General features: G+C 24.9%; 1 protein-coding gene across 3 annotated transcripts in view; it reads right to left on the bottom strand.

Moving 5' to 3' along the window:
- LOC113553121 (cordon-bleu protein-like 1) overlaps window positions 1-16,650 on the bottom strand; it is an 84,934-nt gene that overhangs the window by 35,153 nt on the left and 33,131 nt on the right. Inside the window, exon 1 of one of the 3 annotated variants that reach the window (XM_026956284.1) lies at window positions 13,083-13,454. The exons of the other annotated variants lie outside the window; for them this stretch is intronic. The gene's annotated coding sequence lies outside the window, so the exon portion shown is untranslated. Of the gene's footprint in view, window positions 1-13,082; window positions 13,455-16,650 lie in introns of those variants that run through there. 3 annotated transcript variants of the gene reach the window in all.

Genomic DNA, 16,650 nt, shown 5'->3' with positions numbered 1-16,650 from the left:
TTAACCAAACAATTTTTAAATATAGACTATATAATAACTCAAATACATTTTAACATACATTGAATACCGTTTAGTAATAATAATTTCAATAAATAAAAATATAGATACAAATGTTTACTATGACAAATAGCTTTTAAAAGTTTGTTATTAGTATATGACTTATAAGATTTGACTGTATACCGATATTTAATATTTTTGCTTTCTGATTGAATTTTTTTAATTAGACATAATTCATTTTAATTGGAACATATATTTTTTTATGTAATTACTTATCGTCATCACTATGAATTTGACAAATTAGTTTTTGCATTATTTTAATATATACCTATACCCACACACGAGTATATATAATATGTGTTATACTCAATAAGAACACATTTCAATGGGTTTAATGTCAGTAAGTGTGAATTATTACTAAGCCTACCTTTATACATAGAATAAGTAGGCTTTAATCATTGAGAAAAATTTTTATCAAATAGGCTTTACAATTTAAATTATAACTTTCTAATTTATAATACTTTACATTACAGTATTTAATTTAAAATTAAAAGAATAAAATATAATTATTGGGTATCGAAATTTATATTTATAAGTGTTTGTATTCTTTAAACAACCGGACTATATGGTTTATGATATACATTCGTATAAGATACAAATGATTATCATTACACTATTTAAAAAAATAATAACATAATTAATAAGATTTATCTTGACTTTTAGATTTGATAAGAAGTTTGGTCTAAAAAGAATTTAATTATTTTTTCTTTACATTCCTAGAATGAAGATATATAATATATAATATTATACTGTGTCTATTTCTAAACGCCAACGGTCGATGTTTTTGATACCTTTATTATAGGTAATAGTTATTTTTTTTCACAAGCTCAACTGACTACTTCTTTGTCAAGACAATGCGTTAGTAATTACTATTATTGTAAAATGTGATTCCAATGAAGCATAGAAAAACAAAAGGATGACCGTCATGAAAAAAATAAATACCTTAGAAGCGGAGCTACTTCAGTGGCTCCATCAAACAACCTGTTCTTATCTCGTGGATTCCCAGACACTGCCCCACGTTGTTTGGCTTACTGTCGGCCTTGGCTTAAGAGGGTACAACAATAAAATTAATATAGTAAAGCCATTCCAATTTCGCTTACGATTTTTTTTTACAACTAAGTAATAATCTGTTTAACAACCAATATTAATAAGAGTGGGTAAATAAAACAATCTTTAAGTAATTTTTAGGGTAGATATTTTATAGTTATATTGGATTATTAATAATTTTTATAATAATATTAGATTGTTGTTTTATTAATTTCCAAGTCTAAAATAAATATAAATTGCTTCAAACAAATAATACTAATTGATAATAATTTAGTCATAATATGTAGTTTTTCATTAATTTAAAATAAATGATACTACTTACAAATTTAATTTGTAACATAAATACTAACTTTAATAAATCAATCCAAATATAAAACATCAAGTAGGTATAAGTTGTCGTATATTTAATCATTATGTTCCATTATCGTATAAATATTGTGGGTTTACTTCAAGGTTATTAAATTATCAATTACGTAATATGTTAGGTACCTACTTATAATATTTGTATTACTAATTTTACTAAATCGTCATAGTTTGATCATCTTTTTATTTTTCTTAGAAATAATTTGATCGTCTGGAAATATTAGTTTGATTGTAATTCTATATTATTTATTATAAAATGCAAAACTTAAAAAAATATAAAATAAAAATTACAAATACAATACTGATGAATTTTTTTATACTTTTAAAAATTATGTAGGTAAATAAAACTAACTTTTTATAAATTCAATAAGAACAAAACAAATTATTATTCTATAATAATATTTTTTTTCAAGTATTTTTTTAGTATATTTTAATTTATAATTAGGTTAGATTTATTATTATAAAAGTGTAATAAATTATTACAATTTTTGGTATACAACTATACAACCATGATAAATTATTATAATATATACCCAATAATTATTTATATTGAAATATATTTATATCATCGACATTTAATTATACCATACAGAATAGGAATATTTAATACATATATAGTATTAAGATATTTTTATAAGTCAGAATCAACCTTATTATTTTAGGAATTAAACATTAAACAAAGTGGCCTATATAAGCATTTTAAATAATATTTTCACACGCTGTGCAGTTCTTAAATTGATTCATACATAAGAACTAACATTTTAAATGAATATTATATTAGCTATTTTGTAGTTTGTTCTATTACAGATAGTAACCTTGAAGGCTATAGTATCTAATTCATACTAAAATTAACGAAGTCAATAAATATTAAAATCAAATTATATTTGTTAAGATTAACATAAATATATGTATATTTTTCAAGGCATCTATCAAATATATCATGTACTTACGTATAAATTAAAACGAAGAACAATACAAAGTTTATAATATTACATTAACGGATAAAGATAATATTGTTGTAAAATAAGTAACCAGTTTTTAACATACCACTAAAGTTATATTTTAAGGCAAAATAATTACAATTACTCGGTCATTAACTTTGTTATAGTCACATCGACAAAATCATTAAGTATTCGCATGGATAAATTGTATGATGCTTCCAATGACCTTGTTTGATAGTCTGACTTTAACCTAGTCTAGCACTGCAGACTCAAGTAATCATCATATATACAAACATGTACATAGTAATAATGATTGCAGTCCTTGTTATTATAAAATTTCATATGGCAGTCGAGCAATAAAAAGATTCTGCCCGAATTTTGATTAGACGCTTTATAGAATACTTTACGTTTGCCTTATTATACATTCTTATAACATTCTAACTTCATCTCTTTTGTTGGATAAATTTCAACGTTTTCATATTATGCCCTTCTACAATAAAAACACATCTCTATTATTGAACTGACCTGTTCCAGTCATTTTCTAATAGTTTCGCTTAGTCATCTGGGATATGCAATTTGTGGAAAAAAAGAAATATATACTGCTTGAATAAAAACAAATAAAAAAATATATTTTATCAAAGTTTTTTTTTTTGATGATTTTTGGTGTTTTTATAATAATCCTTGAAATATAGATTCTTAATAAAAAAGAAGAAATTAAATCAAAAACTAGCAAGTCGGTACTATGATATTTAATAGTAATTTTACGGTTATTAATTTTCTTATAGTATATGTATTGTAAACACTAAACACTAGTGGATAGACGGATAGGGAATTAAAAACTGTTTCTTTTAAGAAAAATAATTCCAAGGTTAATTTTTTTTTAGAGGTTAACACTTTATACCTGTAGATGTATTATCTAAATGTCACGATGTCAATCATTACACATGGCAGTGAAAATAGTTTTCTATTTCATAACTCGTAACAACGTTTTCATTATAGTATATATTCTCGAAACATGCATTGGTATATACATTATGGTAAAATACAATGTTAAATAAAGCCTATATCCTAGATACGTCGAATTACTGACATATATATATATATTTTTAAATGTATCGAAAAACGATGTATTCATTAATATACATATTCATTATACATCTAAAATATAATTAACCATAAGAAATTCAGAACCACATCAAAGACAAAAAAAGTTTCAATAGACTTTCAAAGGTATTGTTAGTCTTGGACTATTAAACTGTCTATAATGAAAAATATCTTTATTCAGTATTCACTCCTATGTAATACTTGTGTATTAATTGATTTTTAATTAACAATTTCCAATCTTTTAATTTCAACAATACAGTTCACAGTCATATAATAAGTTACCATTATATTAATATAGTTACATATTTTATTTAATACATTGAAATATATTATTTTGTTGTCTATCAAATATTAAACATACATAAAATTATATATTACACAATATATACGTTTTAAATATCAATAATTTATTTACTAATTATAAAAATATTTAAATTAGTTCTACATATAATCTTAAACTTGGAGTATATTTTTTATGAAACTAATCTAATGAGTCATTATTCATTACTAATGACTCTCATTCAAATCAAATTTTGCATAATATTGATTTTTATTTGTAATCTGAATAATGTGTTAAAAACATAATGGACTTACGGTCTATCCAATAATTGTTAGGTTTACAGTACCTACATTTATTTTATTTTTATTTTCTAGTACAGTTTTTAATTTCAATTGTTAAATTAAATTTACTGTCTAATGAAAATTAAATGCAAAATTAGAATGTATACTCACAAAACGGGATGTAAACGTACAACAATATAAAGTAATACATTTTTATATTTCACATAGTTGTAACTTGTAATTATTTTAAAGGTAATAACAAGGACTCATCAATGCAAAAATATTTATTAATAATAATACCTATCGTAATAACTAATAACGTATTAGTAATGTTATTAGAATTAATATTTATTAGTGAAATATTAATTTGATTTAATTTGCTTTAGTTCAAATAATTAAATTATATTATATTATTATCATAATATATATAAATTCATCCATAGTTATGTTTTTAATATACATTTTAAGCACCTTGGATATTTTTAAAGTTAATAGATTAAATGGACACATCTTAAAAAAAAATGTATATACTTGTAATATTAGTATTTAGATTATGTTAAATGTAAATTGATGAAGAATACTACAGTATTAAAAACACATTAATTATTTTTTGACTAAAATCTATACATTTTAATTGGGAATCAACATGAGTAATAGAAACAAGTCTGTAAAATACGAGTTTTAAATTCATGCAATTTTAATGTGAAAATAGTGATATTGCAATTGATAAAAATAGCAAAACTTTCGAAAATCCTGTTGACATTTTAATACTTGGTAGATGAGTTTATTATGGGCCGATTACAAAAAATTATCTATTGCGAATTTACATAAAAAATAATGAGATTAATTCAAATACGTATATTTTTACGTATTAATATTTTCAACATTTTTCCATTTAACGTATAACAATATTAATTAAATACATTTAAAAAGTATTATTATGACTCGGAATATCCAAAGGAGGTGTCTGGACGACAGCTGAGTATTTTACTTTAATGACTGCAAAATGTCAATCTAATGATGCAAAAAAAAGCATTTTTTTTAGCAATAATCTCAACAACAATTAAATAAACATAATATTTATAATTTTGTCCTATTTTTGTAATATGTTGTAGGAATTATTTATTTACTTAAGGGATGTCAGCGCACTATTTGTTTTTTCTCTCTGACCCACGCGCAATATGGACAATTTTATACAATGATGACTATAACCATATTAATTTCTTAAACTAGAGTAAAATGACCCGTTATAAAATTTAAAATTAAAGTTAAGAACATTATCTAGGACATCTTATACACGTTTTATTATATTTTTATTTTAAACCCAGTTATGAGTTTTTTGAATTAGTTATTTGTAAATTGTTTATACACCTTAAAAAAATCATAACTTGGTTTAAAATAAAAATATAAAATATAATAAAACGTGTATGAGATGCTCTAGATAATGTTCTTAACTTAAACTTAAGATTAACTAAACATTAACTAAAGATAATGAATGTTTAATGTTAAAATCTCCTTATTTAGTACATAAAAAGTATATTACACCGTAAAAAAATTAATAGGTTTACCTGTTATGACAGTAAGACCTATGCCTATACATATAAGCCCATATTGTTAAATTAATTATTTCTCATTATGTATTTATAAATGATAGATTTTACAAATATATTATTATAATATAACGTAATACATTGGTATGTGTAAGAAAATTGTATTTATTATGAAAATTATTGCATATTTAATATGTGTTATTTAAAAAAATAAAACAACTTTATTTATTTATATCTCTTGTATAGAATGTCTAATAAATTTTACTACGTAAGTATCTATATGGGTATTGGTAGAAAAAAAAACTTTTTTAAAATAAAATGTAAATTATTTAACATTCAATATAAATAATATAGCGTTTGATATAAAATAAATTGATGCATTGATTAAAATAGGTATTACGCCAATAGGAGAAGTAAATGAAAAAATCCTATAATTAGCACCTATATAATGACCAATCTTTAACAAATATCTACAAAGAAATAACTATTATACCCAATACTTTGATGACGATTTACCTCAATTAAGTAATAGTAAAACATATTATAATACCTATATCCCAATAATTTACAGCAGGATTATCGTGTGTAATCATCACATTAAGAATACAACGTATGGTTAATACCACTTTTTACGAGAAGTGATACTGAAGTGATGACTCTTAACTATACACAATTTAAAAGTCTAAAGTTATCTATATTGAATATATTATATCATGATTTTATATACAATTTTAGAAAGTGGGTATTTTTTTTATAATTAAATAGGTTATAGGCCCGAATTTGATAAGCACATTGTGATTTTATGGATGTTAACTAATCTACGTTGAAGACAAATTATATATATATATATAAAATAGTCATGTTTGTGTCATAATTTCCTTTCGATCCTTGGATGCATACATATACAGACATTGCATATTATTGTAAAGATTTATAATCCGGATTTGTCCTAAACAAACGGACACTACGAAAAAAAATTAATAAGAAAATGCGAACGACCGTTAATGGAGCGCAACTGATGATCGAAAAAAAATCTATAAACAGCAGCAGCAATAACGATGGCGGAAGGTCGTCAACACCGCTATAACACTACCAGGTATCACGCGTGCGACTCGCCCTTTCCTGCTACTGTAGCTGTAGGCTGCTGTTTTTGTTGATCGGTCAACATTTAAATTTTTTCCCTTTAGTTTTATATTATTTTTTTAACATTCTGTTTTAATTATAAAACGACAAAACGTGCACGTTTGAATGTCTCAAAATTTTTTTTACTCTTTCTTCTACACTCTACATACACGTCATCGCCTCCTGAAAGTGCACCGACCCCGCAATGCCATGGTGTTCTATACAACAACTACGTGCCTAACACAAATCAATACACTCCAACTACAAATATTATGCATTTTGAATATTATATTATGTGTTATTATTCGATACGTCATTGAAGATAGAAAAAAAATATATGCTGTAACTATGATGACGAGGTGGGTCTAAAGTTCTGAAACTTGTATGTGCGTTTTAGATGATAAGTATACTTGTATACTTATTACGATTTTTATAGAAAATCTAAATAGTGATTAAAAAAAAGTTCGATTCATTCCAAATAATCTCTGCACCCCTATATAAAAGTTAAAAAATTGATTTTTTTTATTTTAACTTTTTTGTATAAATAATAAATAAAACACGTAGTTAATGAATATACCTGACATAATTTGATGTATAATTCTCATGAATTTTGAAATTAGGGCTTATTATGCACATATTATTCATAAAATATTGAACGCATTTTTCATGGTTAATATTTTATTTTTTGTATAAAAAAAGTATACTAAATATTGCAGAACATTACATTTATGAAATATAGTGTTTTATTAAAAATATATATATATATATATATTATTTATTCCTTCGCGACTTAATAAAACTAAGACAATTTTAGAGCCTCAGAAGTCTAAATGAAATCAATAAATCAAATAATATACAATACTATATTAATACATTATTTAAAGTATATACATTATAATATATAGGTTATAAAACATGCCAAGTAATATAAGTCATGTAATTCAAACGTAACGTAATTGTTTTTTTGGTTTTAATTATACGTGTTAATATGTATATGTAGTACTATTTTATAGTAATTACAGTTAAAAAGTTAACGGAATACATGTTTTGATATATTTATAAAACACTACTGGAGGGAGATAAAAATACTTTATTTTTCACACGGTCATTTTTAAAATAGCTTAAGATTCAGACATTTAGTAATTTTATTGTAGTAACAATACGTTAGCCGTATAATCGCGCCACATTATGAACATATAGGTATATTAATTAAAATGATAAAATACAATACACCAATATAGTATTAACTATTAAGTATACGTCTTACACTTAAACATTTTATATATTTTTAGGAAAAATGGATTCGTTGTTATTAAAATTATAATTACGTGTAATTGTTCTTACACTACTTATGCAGTTTTACCTATACCTACTCTTATATAGGTAGTATGCTTATTATCATATTTTCAATGACATTTTAGCTAGATATATTATATTTAGCACTAACGATTATCAAATCATACCTATTATAAATAGATTGTATAGTATAATATTATAATATTAAATATATTACATATAGTATACAATATAGTTTACATTTCGTAAATGTAAAATAAATGTAAATTTTAAATACCTAGTTTAATATTTGTACAATTTATAGAATAAAATTAACTATTTTTGAAGGATTAGAGTACTAATAGTTACAAATATTATATAGGTTAGGTGCCTAAAGTTAGCTGTATAAAATATGTATCATATTTTAATTATTACCTAACAATACTTCCTGGGCCCCACAAAAGCATTGACACGCATGTGACAGTGTCACATGACGTTCCCTAATTGGTTTTACTGCATCTGATACCGAAATTATTTAGTTATTTAGAAGGTTGCAAAGGCAGAAAATAACCTTTCTACATGTAGGTATGGTGCTTATAACATACACGTATATCATAATATATATTAATTAATCACTACCGAAGTTACTGAACGACTAAATATTGATGTAGTCAACAATTTCCTGATATTTTTTTTTTCAAATATAAATAAATAAAATTAATTTGCATTTAATACATACATAAATATTTGGGTAAATGAAATTAACGTGTTTATATGATGTTTTTCTTTATATTTTGAATAAATTTATTTAGATCTTACTTTTACTATTTATTTCTAGCTGGGACCACACGGAATTAGTTTATATTATTATTATTCTTCATTGACACACGCGCTTTGGGCACAAGGTGAATGAACACTATTGTTGTCCGATAGTAACACTATATACACATACACAGTGTTCATTTAATGGACAAAAAAACACTGTTTAAAATATTTTGCAGCTGAATACAATAGAAAATTCATCTTCTTCGACCTGTCTTCAAGGCTTTTACTTTAGAATAGACAAAAATTAATTCAAGGAGCATTTTTTTTGTTACATAATATGTAGTTATAAATTTATAATCTCATTTTAATATTCAATTAGGTTATAATATACATTAAAAACATAAATAAATTGTATTATTATAAATGAAAAATGTTGATCAAATTATAATCGGATAATAAACCTACATAAGCAAAAAAGAAAACAAAAATATGTAAAAAAGTAAAGCCAAAATCGAATGATGTAAAATAAGGTAGGTATTATTTATTTTAAAGCAATAATAAATAGGAAATATTCAAATCATTTTAATTGATTCTCAGTATTAATGGCGATTTTTATATCTAAAAATTTTTACCTGTAAGGCTGTAAAGGGGGGTACATTTCTTAGGTAGGTAAATAAAGCATGTTACACAGATAACAGTGGCATAAAATATCTGGAAACAATTCGAATGTAAATTTTAAGATAGGGAAATCAATTCGGATGCAGCTGATATAAATATTGACAAAAGTAAGTATAAATGATAAAGTAAAATACAAGAATGGCTATTATATGAAATGAATACTTAGATGATTGGTAAGTAACTGTTTACTACAAGAACTAACATGCTTTTGAAATACAATATTATTATGTTATTTATCAGGTAATCTAAATATCAATATACAATTGTTATAATTTTACCATGCTATAATATTATTATTGATTATACATAAATATGCAAAGACAATACATATATATTTTATTTTTGGAAATTGTTGGGTTTCGATTTACAAGGTAAATGATACATTTACCTGCCTACTTTCGACGATTTTACTTTTGACGTATTATGGCTATTTTTGTTTACTTTTAATTTAACTTTATTATAAATAAAAAAAATATTTTACATTCTTTACGAAAAATCGCAATATTTACGAATTGGAATTCGCTGTTGCTTAATAGTTAGAATAATAATTTTTATATTACATTATTTAATATTAAACACTATTCGTTTAATATTTTAACTATTTAACTTTTCGCACATCAGTAAAGTACTACATGGTTTTCAAATAAAAATTAAGAAAACACGTAGGTATCTATAAGATAAAAAAAAAATACAGTTCCTTCTTTTACACTGTTTATCATTATATTATAAAGTACCTGCTCTAAAATATTTAACTAAATTTTGTTATAAAACTACAAATTTAAATATATTTTAGTTAAATTATGTAAATAATACATACCATACTTACATAAGATAAAGATAAGACGAAACATAGGTACAGGTGTAGTGTGTTAATTTAAAACTGTATACATAAATTAATTATAATAATTTATATTTTGAAGTAATAATTGATTTTTAAACTTAAATATATTTTCAATTTGTAGATTAGTTTAATAATCAAAATAAGTCAAAAGGGTATATTGTTAAAATTTAACTATTTCGTAACATTATCTAATTTAATTATTACTTATTCAATTTTTCACGTTTGTGTAAAAAGTTAGAACACATTCTTTTGTGACATAGAATTAATATTAATAAAAAACCTTTAAAATTGTGATCTATTATTAATGTAACGATGTACTTGGTAATTATACTTTAATAGTAATGTTTTATTTTAAATAGGTATATGTAAACTAACTGCCAAAATGTTTTACCTATTTGTCTAAATGTATACCAACTAACATCACATCAAATTTCAAATTATCACACACTAAATATTCACACAAATGTTTATCGCCTACTGATTAAACACTCGCTTTGAATAACCAATCATAATCATTCTGTTATAAATACCTATAATAATCGCATAAAGATAAGGTATATAACATTTTTATAATATTATTAGTATTATTGAATTTTCCCTCATCAGTTTTTTTGTACCAAATAAATTTTTACAAATTAATAAATAACTGTATAATGTTATCATATAATCATGTAAAGCAATGATGACGGAAAACAATTAATTATTAAAAACTAATTGATTTAATATAGGTACAAATTAATAAATTTGGAGTAATGAGATGTTGGTACTATTACAAACATTAAGATTTAAGTCTTAATATGAGTATAATGTTAAGTATAACAATAAACTAATCACTCGTGTATTTCTTAGTAGTTAATAATTTAAAAAAATTTGCGTATTTATAATCAACACATTATTTATCTGAGTAAATATTATTTTTTTTTATATTTATGATGATAGGAATAGTTTTTGTAATATTATATTTTCTAAAGAATCAAATTATTTAATTAGGTATATTAAACTGGATTTTTTTCAATACATATCTACCTATATGTTTATATAATAAAAGTTGAAATAATAATAATAAAAATTTACATTGATGTTTATAATTGAAGAATAATTTATAATTTGATTTTGATAATATTAACTATGATCATGATCTATTTTAAATGAAAACAGGGTGGGTTTTTATGTTAGGAATCGGATTATCGGTATATTATTACATATTAGTCATTGTACGGGCTGCCGATGACGCAATATTGGCTTTCTAGTTTCCACCTATAGGGATGTACAAAAATAAGTCGGCTTATGAGAAATCGAAAATTTGACTAAAATATGGTGATCTATTTCTATGTTTGCTATATTATAGTATATAATTGTATTTGAGGCGGGGGATGGAAGCGAACCTACCTAATTTTATAAAAAAGACTTGGTATTTTTGTTACTTTTAATATTTAATTTACCTATTATATAAAATACAAGTGCTGAATATTGGTAGTCATAGGACTGCTAAAGGTAGTACTGCCTCTAACTATTATACTACCAGATATCAGAGCAGATATCAGTAGTATATAATAACATATACCTATAAATACCTATTTTAAAAAAAGGATATACCTATATTTAAGGATATAAAAAAGGATTACATATATTATAATGTAATATTTTAAGTGTCCTCTGTACCACACAATTAAATTAAATATGACACTGCATAATACAAACACAATTGATGATCTTTTGAATATAATAGTTGATAGTTTCAAAACTAATTTATAAAATTATATTTTCTTATAGGTACTTAGTAACCATATAGTTTTTAAATAAAATAAATTGACAAAATACGATGCATGTATTCATGATTATTAATATTGACAATATAACAGAATTTAGGTACAAGATTGAATAGCAATTTGATTGAACAAATTAATTAGTAATTTTATTATATAAGACCGCTGAACAGTAGAAAAAAATTCCATCAAGATACGCTGTTTAATGTTTTAAAATTCTCTTATTACATTTACATGGCCATTGACCAACCAAAGTATAAATTTTAATATAGGTACCTAAATAATAAATAAAAATGCTTCGAGTGTACAATACTTATATTACTTATATTCATCGAAACTTCATATTTTGTTCTGTGATAGTAGTACGTTAGGTATAAAATAATCGAATGTTTAGAATTATAAATTACATTTTTATAATAATGTTTCAATGATTATAATAAACTATTTCAATAAAATAATAACTCGAACATAATTTATACCTCTACTCTCTAGTACCAACGTAATAATATTATTAACGCGGTAAGTACTGTAGGTAGCATATTATTATACTGGTTTACATTATTACATGGTTTTTAAATTTTTATCATTAGCCATATCACATTTGCAAGGTAAATGCTTTGTAGTAAATTGATTTGCGATTAATAAAATATTCTAGTATAAATTTCATTATAAAAATACAACAGTCAACAATATCTGTACCTAGTCAATTTCTGAGCAAAACAACAATATAATGCCTAAAATACTTTATATACCTACCTATAATCTACATATTATGATTATTTTTTGATAGCTATTTGTAAGCTGTTTTACTGTTTACCATAATACTATACTATCAATTCCATTATTTTATACTGAATAGTAAAATGTATAGTGATGCGATGTATAAACAACACTACGCCGATGATCGAATATATTAATGTGCGGAAAGGCAACGGAAATTCAAGAGTATGACCGTATCGGCGTATTAAAACATCGTTAACATTCTATAAAAAAAAGATTATTTAGTATTTACCTTTAGCGCACAGAGACTGGATAACACATCCCTCTAATCCGTCACTATAGCTATGATAGGTGTATAAAATCCAAATTTGAACGAGGCACTAATGCGCCGGACACATACGCACATACACACAGATACGCGCACACACAGATCGCCGCGGATGGGTTAAGTGTTGATTTTTAATTTTATGTAATGCATATTTTGTGAAAAAAATTCAAAACTGATAATTATTATATTCACTCTTCAATGTGAAAAAAATCAAAACAACAAAAAATAAACACTAACGAACCGACTAATAAACTGACGTCGCGCGGACTATTTTACATAGTCTATTTTATATGACAACACGGAAACTCGCACACAGGCGCGGAGCACGCGCACAAACGAAAGAACGGCGTTCGACTGAAGCCGGTGCACGCCGCGGCAACGTTCCGTGACCGATGGACGGGCGGGTGGGCGGGTGGGCGGTCGGACAGTCGGACGGTCGGTTGTTTTGTAACGAACATTTTCGCCTCACTTATTACCTACCTAGGTAGGATCTATCTCGGTTGTAGTCGATGGTACTACCGTGCATTTATACCTACCTTCAATCTACCTGTCTTCAATCCGAACAACAATAAGTAATAATAATAACAACAATACGTGTTTTTGTAATGGATGTAGTGGACGGTAATACCATTATTATAGTAGTGTAGTAATAGTAGAAATAGGTGTAAATAGTATAGTTCGGTCAGCATATTTATTTTAAATAATGGTAATCTACAAGAGTGAATAAAAACCATATCTATTAAAAATAATAATATTGTAAGTACCTACCATTTGTGTGACTTATAAATTATTACATTTTTTTTATCAGCTATCAAAAACTAAAGTATCATAGAAACAAAAATGTGTACTTACATAAATAATATTATCTTCAACGACCTACTCTGGTCGGTCATTAGATTTTCATAATATTTTTATAAAGGTATATTACTATATATATATCGTATATTAAATTATTTATTATATTTTAAATTGTTATTATGACTAGAGTATACGACACAAAACATTTTTTCGACAGCGAAGAAGTGTGGATTTATATATTCAATAATAATAACATGTAATTACGTTCAATGCTTAAGTCGTAAAAAAGCACAGTTATTTCTAGGCAAATTAATTGTACTTAGATTTTTTTTTTTTTAAAACGAAGGTTATATTAAAAATCACAATACATAAATTTAGAATTTGCATAGTAATTTTGAAAAGAAAAAATTATGCATAACTATACATCATAATATTATTTGTATAATTAGTTGTATTTTTCTTGTCGCGTTCATAAATAGACATAAACATTATCATCTACATTTTTTTAACTAACATAAATAAATTTAAATGAGAAATTAGTTTAGATAATAATATATCCACCAATTTATTTTATATAGTAATAATTGTGTTTTCAAAAAATTTAAATTTATAAAAAAAAAATTCATAGAACTAGAAGGTTATACAAAAATAAAATAATAACTTGGTACCTTATACCATCATTATACCATCTATTAAACTAAAACTGAATGTTTAGAATTAATAAATATTACTCCAATAGAAAATAAGTAGGTATAAGTCCCTTGTTACTAACGAGTCGTTAGTCTGTGTAATAATTATAACAGGTATTTGAGTATTTGGAGTTCATATTTTATCACTATTTACTAATTGCGTTATTATATCGATCGAATTACAAATATAGGTATTTATCACAGGGTGTCGTGAAAGGTGAAATGGTTAAGGTAGAGGTATATTTTACTAGATATGGGTAATATATACTTATATAAGTAATATGAAATGTATAGAGTATTACTACGTTGGTTGGTATGCAGTTAAGATCCGTGAATACACGTCATTATTGCCAAATAACCATATTGACGTCATTGCGTTTCGGGAATTCGGGTGAAAAAAAACCGTTAAAACTTCCTACCCTATGGAACGTGGGTACTATATACAGGACAGGTGATGCATTCAGGCAGTTGGATAACAGCGGCGCTTGGAATAATAATAACATAATGAGAGATAGGCGGTGTGTGCACCAGACCAGTGACGCCACAACGACGATGACGATGGTAAACAATTATTTATATTTTATACGACTATATTATAACATTTATAACATACAGTGTGTTCCATGAAGATTTACAAATTTAAGTGATAGAAAATTAAAATTTTTAAAACGATTTTAAATTAATAAAATATTTTTACAAGCCATCCCATACTGTAATAGGTACAGTTTACAGCATAATCTTATAATATAACCATTATGTTTAGACGTATAGTATAGGTATACAGAGTGATTAAAAATATTATTTATAACGTATTATTATACCTTGTTTTTTTTATTTAGATACCAATTTATAAATTAGTCTTGTAGGGAGCATACTGTATATGTAAACATAATGTATTTTCATGAAATATATTTATGTGTCACTATTAAAATTTATAATTACAACAGGTTTACAGGTTACGTATACTTTAAGTTTAAACTGTAGAGTATATAATTAACGATTTTAAAATACTATCATAATAATAGTTTTACATTTATGTCAAAGTTGTGTACATTATTATTATTTTTATCGAATGTTTAGCTCTTTAGTGTCGCAGTTACTGTATAATATTATAATCGATAGCTATAATATTAAAGTTATACTTTTAGATATGTTAAGGAAATGTTACAGTCGCATAGACCTTATACTTAGGTTTATGGTAAATCGTAATAAAATAACGAATAATGTATTTAATTGATACAAGGATTTTTTTCCTATGATGGGGCTTTCTTTCTAATGCATGTTGTAAGAAATTGTTTTTTGGGGGCTTTTTTTTCCTGGGCTTTTTTTCCTATTACCATTACAACATACAACATCGAAATACGGCAAAGGTAACTAAAGTCGTGTGACACATAATGAAAAATGTAAAAACGCTATTATTAAGTTTATCGTATATTGAATGTCATTGGTAACCGTTTTGGCATTTAATTCCATTAGTTTAGGACGTTTAGGTGTAATATTTTACAGGACGTTTACAATGGTTTGAGTTTTTTTTTTTTATCAATTATATTGAACTTTCAGCTGAAGATGATGCTTGTGAGAGAAGAGAAAACCGAAAATTTGAAATAGTGGATCGATGCGATGTTACCATGTGAATAATAATATATAATAAAAGTATTTACTGGAAGTGATGATGTACTAACTGCTACCTAGTTAATGTACCTATATTTCAAACGATGTTGAGATATAGGTAGTGTACTTGCGCGTAACCAATTTAGATTTCGTGCGGCAGCTTAATCAACGGTAATATCGAAGTGATTAGTCAATAAATAATAAAATATTCATAGACAGTATTTAAAATCGTTGACCCAAAAATGCATTGAGAGTATACGCTGTCGGTTAGTTTCAAAGCAATCGTTGAAAACCGGGCGGTGGTACAACGGACATGGAGAAAATAACTATTGGCGGCGTCTGTTTTCTTCCAAGACTGATCAACTGAAATAAAAATCGCGGTTACCGTCCAGCACTAACTTGTGTAAGTATAGAACAAACGTAAAATCGGAACT

Source organism: Rhopalosiphum maidis, chromosome 2 (assembly GCF_003676215.2).
Source record: "Rhopalosiphum maidis isolate BTI-1 chromosome 2, ASM367621v3, whole genome shotgun sequence".
NCBI lineage: Eukaryota > Metazoa > Arthropoda > Insecta > Hemiptera > Aphididae > Rhopalosiphum > Rhopalosiphum maidis.
Note: the sequence above shows the minus strand (reverse complement) of the source record. Positions and strands in the feature narration are given on the sequence as shown.